This window comes from Scyliorhinus torazame, chromosome 5 (assembly GCF_047496885.1).
Source record: "Scyliorhinus torazame isolate Kashiwa2021f chromosome 5, sScyTor2.1, whole genome shotgun sequence".
Classification (NCBI taxonomy): domain Eukaryota; kingdom Metazoa; phylum Chordata; class Chondrichthyes; order Carcharhiniformes; family Scyliorhinidae; genus Scyliorhinus; species Scyliorhinus torazame.
Window position 1 is genome coordinate 302,651,884 of NC_092711.1, and position 9,903 is coordinate 302,661,786.

The window sequence follows — 9,903 nt, forward strand, 5'->3', positions numbered from 1 at the left end:
TTGGTTGTGATGATACAGTTTAGTTGCAATGTCTCTGCTTCTGGGAGTGGATATACCTACATGATATGGGTCTGTGCTGGCCTTGGCTTCTTCCCTGAGTAACACCTGTTTTGTCTATTCCTAGAGTTTTGCCTTGGCTGTGTCCTTTTACAGTACTTCCATCATCTGACACCTGCAACCTTCTAGAGCGGGTTCCCTCACATCCTTAGGACTGTCATAATATTTCCTGCTGGGGACACAAGCTGAGCTCCAATTCGGTGATGGACTATTTACACTGGCACCTTCAGTTGAGGAATGGCCACTTCTACATGAGGCCCCTCCTCCTAACCGGAGGCCATTGCTGTCTGATGGTCGGCAATGGGCGGCACGGTAGCACAGTGGTTAGCACAGTTGCTTCACAGCTCCAGGGTCCCAGGTTCGATTCCCGGCTTGGGTCCTGATTCTGATGAAAGGTTAGGTGGATTGGCCATGCTAAATTGCCCTTAGTGTCCAAAAAAAAAGGTTGGGTGGGGTTACTGGGTAATGGGGATAGGGTTGAATTGTGAGCTTAATTAGGATGCTCTTTCCAAGGGCTGGTGCAGACTCGATGGGCCGAATGGCTGTTTCTGCACTGCAAATTCTATGATTCTATGATGCCCCTTATAGTTCCTGAGCCCCTTTTGCTGTGTTCTCCAGCAATAGTGCTCCCTCTCTGGCCTTTTACAATCCGGATTGGACTCTGCCAGTAGGGTTGTCGTATTGTTTATTCTGCACAATCTGTCTCACAACATCTCGGATGCCGGCCAAATTCTCAGTGCTCTGCCAGTTTCCGCAATCGGATCAAATACTCAGTGATAGGTTTCCACAAGGTTCTCCAGCTGCGTTAAAGCGGTATCTCTGGAAGATGTTACAGGGCCTCGGGCTCTAGTGATTTTGCACTAGGTCTACCAGCTCATGAGAAGCTTTCAAGTCAGGGGCACATGGGTAGATCGGGCTTTTTATCACACTAAAGGTCAAGGCTTTGCATGCTGTCAGCAGAATCAGTTTTTGCTTCTCATCTACCACAATATTATTGGCCTGGAAGAAGTAATCCATGTGCACCATGTATCGGGTTTGAGTTTACTGAAGAGAGGTATTTTGTTTCTTATTGGAGAAGGTGCTCTTTTTGGGCTCTGATGGTTGCTTGGAAAAATCTTGTTTTTACTCCTCGTCGCCTATGTAGTAACTTTGCCAAGGCCAGTCTTCCAATAACAAACCCCTTTATTACAAAACTTGCGACTGAACCCAGGTACCTATGGAGATGCTGGTCTGGGTTGGAACAGCAGGTTTTAAGCTCCTACCGTACATTTCCTATTGGGCAAGCTACCGCCCACTTAATAAGGGAATTCATATTCCATGAAGCCCACAGGGGATCCTATTGGCGATCCCCCATGTTGTTCATGGCCACCATAATAAGTGCAAAAGGCCAGAATGAGAAGAACGGAGAATTCAAGGCCACTGCAGTTTTGTGGTAATAAAAACAGAAAATGTTGGATATAGTCAGCAGGTCAGGGAGCTTCCATGGATACAGAAATCGTGCTCACAATTTAGGTGGCTGACCTTTCATTCGGATCTGGTTTTGGCTGGGTAGGGAATATTACAAAAGGTAGGGAGAGCTGAGGCCAAGTAGAGATTTAAGCATAAGTATCAGAATTTTAAATTAGAGATGTTGGGGTACTGGAGTAGGCCAAGGATGGATGTGAAGTATGTGTGCGATCGGGTGTGGGATAAGATACGGGCAGCAGAACAAAAAACAAAGAAAAGTACAGCACATGAACAGGCCCTTCGGCCCTCCAAGCCCGTGCCGACCATGTGCCCGACTACACTACAATCTTCTACACTTCCTGGGTCCGTATCCCTCTATTCCCATCCTATTCATGTATTTGTCAAGATGCCCCTTAAATGTCACTATCGTCCCTGCTTCCACCACCTCCTCCGGTAGCGAGTTCCAGGCACCCACTACTCTCTGTGTAAAATACTTGCCTCGTACATCTACTCTAAACCTTGCCCCTCGCACCTTAAACCTATGCCCCCTAGTAATCGACCCCTCTAGCCTGGGGAAAAGCCTCTGACTATCCACTCTGTCTATGCCCCTCATAATTTTGTAGACCTCTATCAGGTCGCCCCTCAACCTCCTTCGTTCCGGTGAGAACAAACCGAGTTTTTTTAACCACTCCTCATAGCTAATGCGCTCCATACCAGGCAACATCCTGGTAAATCTCTTCTGCACCCTCTCTAAAGCCTCCACATCCTTCTGGTAGTGTGGTGGCCAGAATTGAACACTATACTCCAAATGTGGACTAACTAAGGTTCTATACAGCTGCAACATGACTTGCCAATTCTTATACTCAATGCCCCAGCCAATGAAGCCTAGCATGCCATATGCCTTCTTGACTACCTTCTCCACCTGTGTTGCACCTTTCTTTTTTTTTTAAATATGTTTTATTGAAATTTTTTTCCCAAACAACAATTTTTCCCCTCTTACAAAGCAAACGCAACAATATCAATACAGAAATTTTTAACAATACACAAGTAACAAAACCTCTTTATCTTTGACCTAAACTAAACTAAACCTCCCCCCCCCTCCCCCGCCCCCCCCCCCCCCCTTCCCCCTGGGTTGCTGCTGCTGGTCATCTGTCTTCCCTCTAACGTTCCCCTAGCTAGCTGAGAAATGGCTGCCACCGCCTGGTGAACCCATGGGCCGATCCTCTCAGGGCAAACTTTATCTGCTCCAGTTTAATGAACCCCGCCATATCATTTACCCAGGCCTCCAGTCCGGGGGGTTTCGCCTCCTTCCACATGAGTAGGATCCTGCGCCGGGCTACTAGGGACGCAAAGGCCACAACGTCGGCCTCTTTCGCCTCCTGCACTCCCGGCTCTTCCGCAACTCCAAATAGAGCTAACCCCCAGCCTGGTTTGACCCGGGCCTTCACCACCCGCGAAATCACTCCCGTCACTCCCTTCCAATACCCTTCCAGTGCCGGGCACGCCCAAAACATATGTGCGTGGTTTGCCGGGCTCCCGCCACACCTCCCACATTTGTCCTCCACTCCAAAGAACCTGCTCAATCTTGCTCCCGTTATGTGTGCTCTATGTAGCACCTTAAATTGAATCAGGTTAAGCCTGGCGCATGAGGAAGAGGAATTTACCCTGCTTAGGGCATCAGCCCACATACCCTCCTCTATCTCCTCCCCTAGTTCTTCTTCCCACTTTCCCTTTAGTTCGCCCACCGACTCCTCCCCCTCTTCCCTCAGCTCTCGGTAAATCTCTGACACCTTGCCCTCTCCGACCCACACCCCAGAAAGCACCCTGTCCTGTATCCCCTGTGTCGGGAGCAACGGAAATTCCCTCACCTGTTGTCTAGTAAACGCCCTCACCTGCATATATCTCAAGAAATTTCCCCGGGGCAACTTATACTTTTCCTCCAATGCTCCCAAGCTCGCAAAAGTCCCATCTATAAATAAATCTCCCACCCTCCTAATTCCCAACTGGTACCAGCTCTGAAATCCTCCATCCATTCTTCCTGGGGCGAACCTATGGTTGTTCCTGATTGGGGACCCCACAGGGCTCCCCGCACCCCTCTCTGTCGCCTCCACTGTCCCCAGATATTCAATGTTGCCGCCACCACCGGGTTCGTGGTAAACTTTTTAGGTGAGATCGGTAGCGGCGCCGTCACCAGCGCCTCTAAACTCGTCCCTTTACAGGACTTTCTCTCCAGTCTTTTCCACGCTGCTCCCTCAACTTCCATCATCCATTTACGTATCATTGCCACATTGGCGGCCCAATAGTAATCGCCCAAGTTCGGTAGTGCCAATCCTCCTCTGTCCCTACTACGCTGAAGGAACCCCCTCCTTACTCTCGGAACTTTCCCTGCCCACACGAAGCTCGTGATGCTCCTGTCTATTTTATTAAAAAAGGTCTTAGTGATTAGTATAGGGAGACATTGAAATACAAATAAGAACCTCGGGAGGACCATCATCTTAATTGCTTCCACCCTGCCCGCCAGCGATAGAGGCTGCATGTCCCACCTCTTGAAGTCCTCCTCCATTTGTTCTACCAACCGTGTCAGATTAAGTCTGTGCAAGGTTCCCCAGCTCCTAGCGATCTGAATCCCCAGGTATCGGAAGTTTCTTTCCACTTTCCTTAGAGGCAAGCCTTCTATCTCTCTACTCTGGTCCCCTGGATGTATCACAAATAATTCACTCTTCCCCATGTTTAGCCTATACCCCGAGAAATCCCCGAACCCCCTCAAAATTCGCATCACCTCTATCATCCCCCCCGCTGGGTCCGACACGTATAACAATAGGTCATCCGCGTATAACGAGACTCGGTGTTCTTCTCCCCCTCTAATCACCCCTCTCCATTTCCTGGAGTCTCTCAACGCCATGGCCAGAGGTTCAATTGCCAACGCGAACAACAATGGAGACAGCGGGCATCCCTGTCTTGTTCCCCTATATAGTCGGAAATACTCCGATCTATGTCGACCTGTAACTACGCTTGCCGTTGGAGCCCCATAAAGAAGTCTAACCCAGCTAATAAACCCGTTCCCAAACCCAAACCTCCTTAACACTTCCCATAAATACTCCCGCTCCACCCTATCAAATGCCTTCTCTGCGTCCATTGCCGCCACTATCTCTGCCTCCCCCTCCACTGGGGGCATCATTATCACCCCTAATAGTCGTCGCACGTTAACATTCAGTTGTCTCCCTTTTACGAACCCTGTCTGGTCTTCGTGCACCACCCCGGGACACAGTCCTCTATCCTCGATGCCAGTACCTTTGCCAACAATTTGGCGTCCACGTTCAATAATGAAATGGGTCTATAGGACCCGCACTGCAACGGATCTTTATCCCTCTTCAAAATTAACGATATCGTCGCCTCCGTCACCGTCGGGGGTAGAGTCCCCCCTTTCCTGGCCTCATTGAACGTCCTCACCATCAACGGGGCCAACAAGTCCACATATTTTCTGTAATATTCCACCGGAAACCCGTCTGGTCCCGGGGCCTTCCCTGCTTCCATGCTTCCCAGTCCCTTAATAACCTCGTCCACCCCAATCGGTGCCCCCTGGCCTACCACCACCCGCTCCTCCACTTTCGGGAACCTCAATTGGTCCAGGAACTGCCGCATCCCCTCCTCTCCCTCTGGGGGTTGAGACCTATACAGTTCCTCATAGAAGGTCTTGAACACCTCATTTATCTTTCCTTCCCTTCGCACCGTGTCTCCCCTTTCGTCTCTAATTCCTCCTATCTCCCTTGCTGCTGCCCTCTTTCGCAATTGATGAGCCAACAGGCGACTAGCCTTTTCCCCATATTCATACCTCCTCCCCTGTGCCTTCCTCCACAGTACCTCCGCCATTCTGGTGGTCAGAAGGTCAAATTCCGCCTGGAGTCGTCTCCTCTCCCTGTACAATTCCTCCTCCGGGGTCTCTGCAAATTCCCTATCCACCCTTAAAATCTCCCCCAGTAATCTTTCCCTTTCCTTGGCCTCTGTTTTCCTTTTGTGGGCCCCAATGGAGATCAGCTCTCCTCTGACCACCGCTTTTAGTGCTTCCCATACCACTCCCACAGGGACCTCGCCGTCGTCATTGACCTCCAGGTATCTCTCAATACACCCCGCACTCTTGCACACACTCCCTCATCCGCCATCAGTCCCACATCTAATCGCCAGAGTGTTCTCTGCTCCCTTTCCTCTCCTAATTCCAGGTCCACCCAATGTGGGGCATGATCCGAGACCGCTATGGCTGAGTATTCAGCTTCTTCCACCCTAGAGATCAACGACCTTCCCAAAACAAAAAAATCTATCCGGGAGTACACTTTATGGACATGGGAGAAGAAGGAAAACTCCCTAGCCCTAGGTCTAAGAAATCGCCATGGATCCACTCCCCCCATTTGGTCCATAAACCCCTTAAGTACCTTGGCCGCTGCCGGCCTTCTTCCGGTCCTTGAGCTGGATCTATCTAGCCCCGGGTCCAGCACCTTATTAAAGTCCCCTCCTAAAATCAAGTTTCCTACCTCCAGGTCCGGTATACGCCCCAGCATCCGTCTCATAAATCCCGCATCGTCCCAGTTTGGTGCATACACATTAACCAACACGACCTCCATTCCCTCCAGCCTGCCACTCACCATTACATATCTACCTCCGCTATCTGCTACGATGTTCTTTGCTTCAAATGCTACCCGTTTCCCCACCAAAATGGCCACCCCTCTATTCTTTGCGTCCAGTCCTGAGTGGAACACCTGTCCCACCCATCCTTTCCTTAACCTAACTTGGTCCGCCACCTTTAGGTGAGTCTCTTGGAGCATAACCACGTCTGCCCTTAGTCCTTTCAAATGCGCGAGCACTCGGGCCCTTTTTATCGGTCTGTTCAGGCCTCTCACGTTCCACGTGATCAGCCTCACTAGGGGGCTACCTGCCCCCCTCCCGTGTCGACTAGCCATTACCTTCTCTAGGCCAGTCCCATATCCCGCCTCCGCGCTCCCACTCGCTCCCCCAGCGTCGCACACCATCCCCGCCCACCCACTCTTTAGCCATTTCCTTTTGGATTTCCGCAGCAGCAACCCAGTTGTCCCCCCCCCCCCCCCGCTAGATCTCTTTCTAGCATGATTGCTCCCCCCATATTACCTCCGTAAGTCAGCTGACTTCAACTGACCCCGGCTACTCCTGCTCACTCCTCGACCCCCCCGTGTGGGGAACTCCCATCCGCCTTGCACCTGTCTCCCCGCCTTATTCTTTCTGGCACGGGAACATCCCTTTACCTGACCCGCCTCTTATGGCGCAGCTCCCTTTCCCCTCCCCCTCCCCTTCCCCATTCTCCAACTATGTCCCGTCTTTCCCCCCTCACCGGCGCCCACATTTCCCCAATGTCTCCCCCCTTCCCAATTTACTTCTCAATTAACTTCAACCATAACATTAACAATAACATTTCCTGCAGCATCAGTCCCTCAGTTCCGATCCAATTTCTCTTCTTTGATGAAGGTCCATGCTTCCTCCGCCGTCTCGAAATAATGGTGTCTCTCCTGATACGTGACCCATAGTCTTGCCGGCTGCAGCATCCCGAACTTCACCTTCCTTTTATGCAACACCTCTTTGGCTCGGTTGAAGCTCGCCCTCCTTCTCGCCACCTCCGCACTCCAATCCTGGTATACCCGTACCACTGCATTCTCCCATCTGCTACTCCGCACCTTTTTAGCCCATCTCAGGACCTCTTCTCTATCCTTAAGGCGGTAAAATCGCATGATTATCGCCCTGGGTGGTTCTCCCGCTTTTGGTCTTCTCGCCGGAATCCGATTTGCCCACTCCACCTCCAAGGGGCCCGTAGGGGCCTCAGCTCCCATCAGTGAGCTCAGCATCGTACTTGCGTACGCTCCACAGTCCACTCCTTCCACACCCTCAGGGAGACCCAGTATCCGAAGGTTCTTCCTTCGCGCTCCATTTTCTAGGGCCTCGATCCTTTCAGTACACTTTTTATGAAGTGCCTCGTGCGTCTGTGTCTTAACCGCCAGGCCCAGGATCTCGTCCTCAATATCTGTCACCTTCTGCTCCACCACGCGGAGCTCTGTCTCCTGGGTCTTTAGTGTCTCCTTGAGCCCCTCAATTGCCTGTAGCAACGGGGTCAGCACCTCCCTCTTCAGCAGCTCCACGTACCGTCTCACAATTTCATCCTGCTCAGGCCCCCATGTCGCCTGCGCTTTCTCCGCCGCCATCTTGTACTTCTCTCTTTCTGACCCTTTGGTCGACGATTCCTCGCGCTGCAGCCGCCGCCGCCGGTTTTTCCCTCCTTCGTTTGGGGGGGACTCCCTTCTCACACACCCCACACCGGGTTGCGTCGTCGAAAAATTCCCCGTTGGGGCTCTTAAAAGAGCCCGAAGGTCCGTCGGAGCTGGAGCCGCCGAAACGTGCGGCTAGCTAGGCATCACCGCAACCGGAAGTCCCTTCAGTGGCCTTGATGAGATCTTTTCACAGTTGTTCCCTCTGCTGCTAGAATTCACCTTTGATACAAGCCCTCAGGTCAGCTTGCAGCTTTAAGCTTGCCCTTCCCCCGCCTGCATGCTGGAAGAGGCCCTGTTTATCCTGCAGTTGCAGCCAAATCTTTTACTGTTTCTGCCGTGTCCGGCACCCAAGAGACATACCCTTCCTGGGGGACACTGTCGGGGGAATATTGCAACCTTCTTCCCACACCGGGAAATGTCAAACAAATGCCGTGGGGGCCCTGCAAAAGAGCCCAAAAGTCCGTTCCAAGCAGGAGCTACCGAATATGCGACCTAGCTCTGCATAGCCGCACCCGGAAGTCCGTGTTGCACCTTTCAGTGACCTGTGGACATGTACACCTAGATCTCTCTGACTTTCAATACTCTTGAGGGTTCTATCATTCACTGTATATTCCCTACCTGCATTAGACCTTCCAAAATGCATTACCTCACATTTGTCCGGATTAAACTCCATCTCCCATCCCTCCACCCAAGTCTCCAAACGATCTAAATCCTGCTGTATCCTCTGACAGTCCTCATCGCTATCCGCAATTCCACCAACCTTTGTGTCGTCTGCAAACGTACTAATCAGACCAGTTACATTTTCCTCCAAATCATTTATATATACTACAAACAGCAAAGGTTCCAGCACTGATCTCTGCGGAACACCACTAGTCACAGCACTCCAATCAGAAAAGCATCCTTCCATTGCTACTCTCTGCCTTCTATGACCTTGCCAGTTCTGTATCCACCTTGCCAGCTCACCCCTGATCCCGTGTGACTTCATCTTTTGTACCAGTCTGCCATGAGGGACCTTGTCAAAGGCCTTACTGAAGTCCATATAGACAACATCCACTGCCCTACCTGCATCAATCATCTTTGTGACCTCTTCGAAAAACTCGATCAAGTTAGTGACCGGGTGTGGGATAAGATACAGGCAGTAGAGTTTTGTACTGGTTGTTGTTTCAAGAGGGTTCGGCCTGAGCCATAGACTAGAGAGGGAGATTAAATCATTAACAAAGGTACAGGTTTTGTGACAGGGATTAAAGATGGGGGGCATGATCTACCGGTCACGCTGTGCCCGAAAATCGGTGCACAGCGTGACCGGGAGACGCCAGTCCCGGCATCTACCCGGCTCACCACATCTTATCCCACATCTTGCGAGCTCCAATGCGATCTCGCGAGGTGTCACGGAGTGAAGCCCGTCCATTGTGGGCGGGTTCACCTTTTGGCAAATCTGCATATTAGAGCAAGACAGCGAGTCTCACTTTAATATGCAGTTCTCTGAGGTAACCAAGGTGTTGGGATCTATCCTCTTCGCCTTGGAGACCTCGGGCGAGCGCCATTCAGTACTGGCCTCCACAAGTGGGGACTAGACGGAATGGACCTTGTGGGGGTCTCCCAGGGGATTGGAGGCCCCCTGGTTCATACCCTTTGGGCAGGGTTGTACCTTGGCACAGCTGGTGCCAAATAGGCACCCTGGCACTGCCAGCCAGACATCCCAGCAGTGCCATCTGGGTACTCGCCTGGCACTGCCAAAGTGCCCAGGAGCAACCACCAGCTGACAGGAGAACTGCCAGGGTGCCAGGCTGGCACTGCCAAGGTGCCAAGCTGGCATTTCTCACATGCCAGTGATAGGGCAGGATGGTGCCCTGCACGGGTGAGGGGGCCTGGAGACCTCATGACAGTGAGTTGGGTCTTGGGGGCGGTTTGAGGGTCAGGTCGGGGGCTTGAGTGATTGGGATGCCATTTAAAAATGGCCTCCCAATCTCTCCCTGCACTGAGGAGTTTCGGCGAGCGGAGCTCCTTAGTGCAGGAAATGGGGCTAAGTGTGGCCTTGGCCACACATTCCCCGCTAAGGCCCTGTATGTAACTGGAGTCATGTTAGATAGTGTTGTGTTTCCTGGCGCTGCAAGGG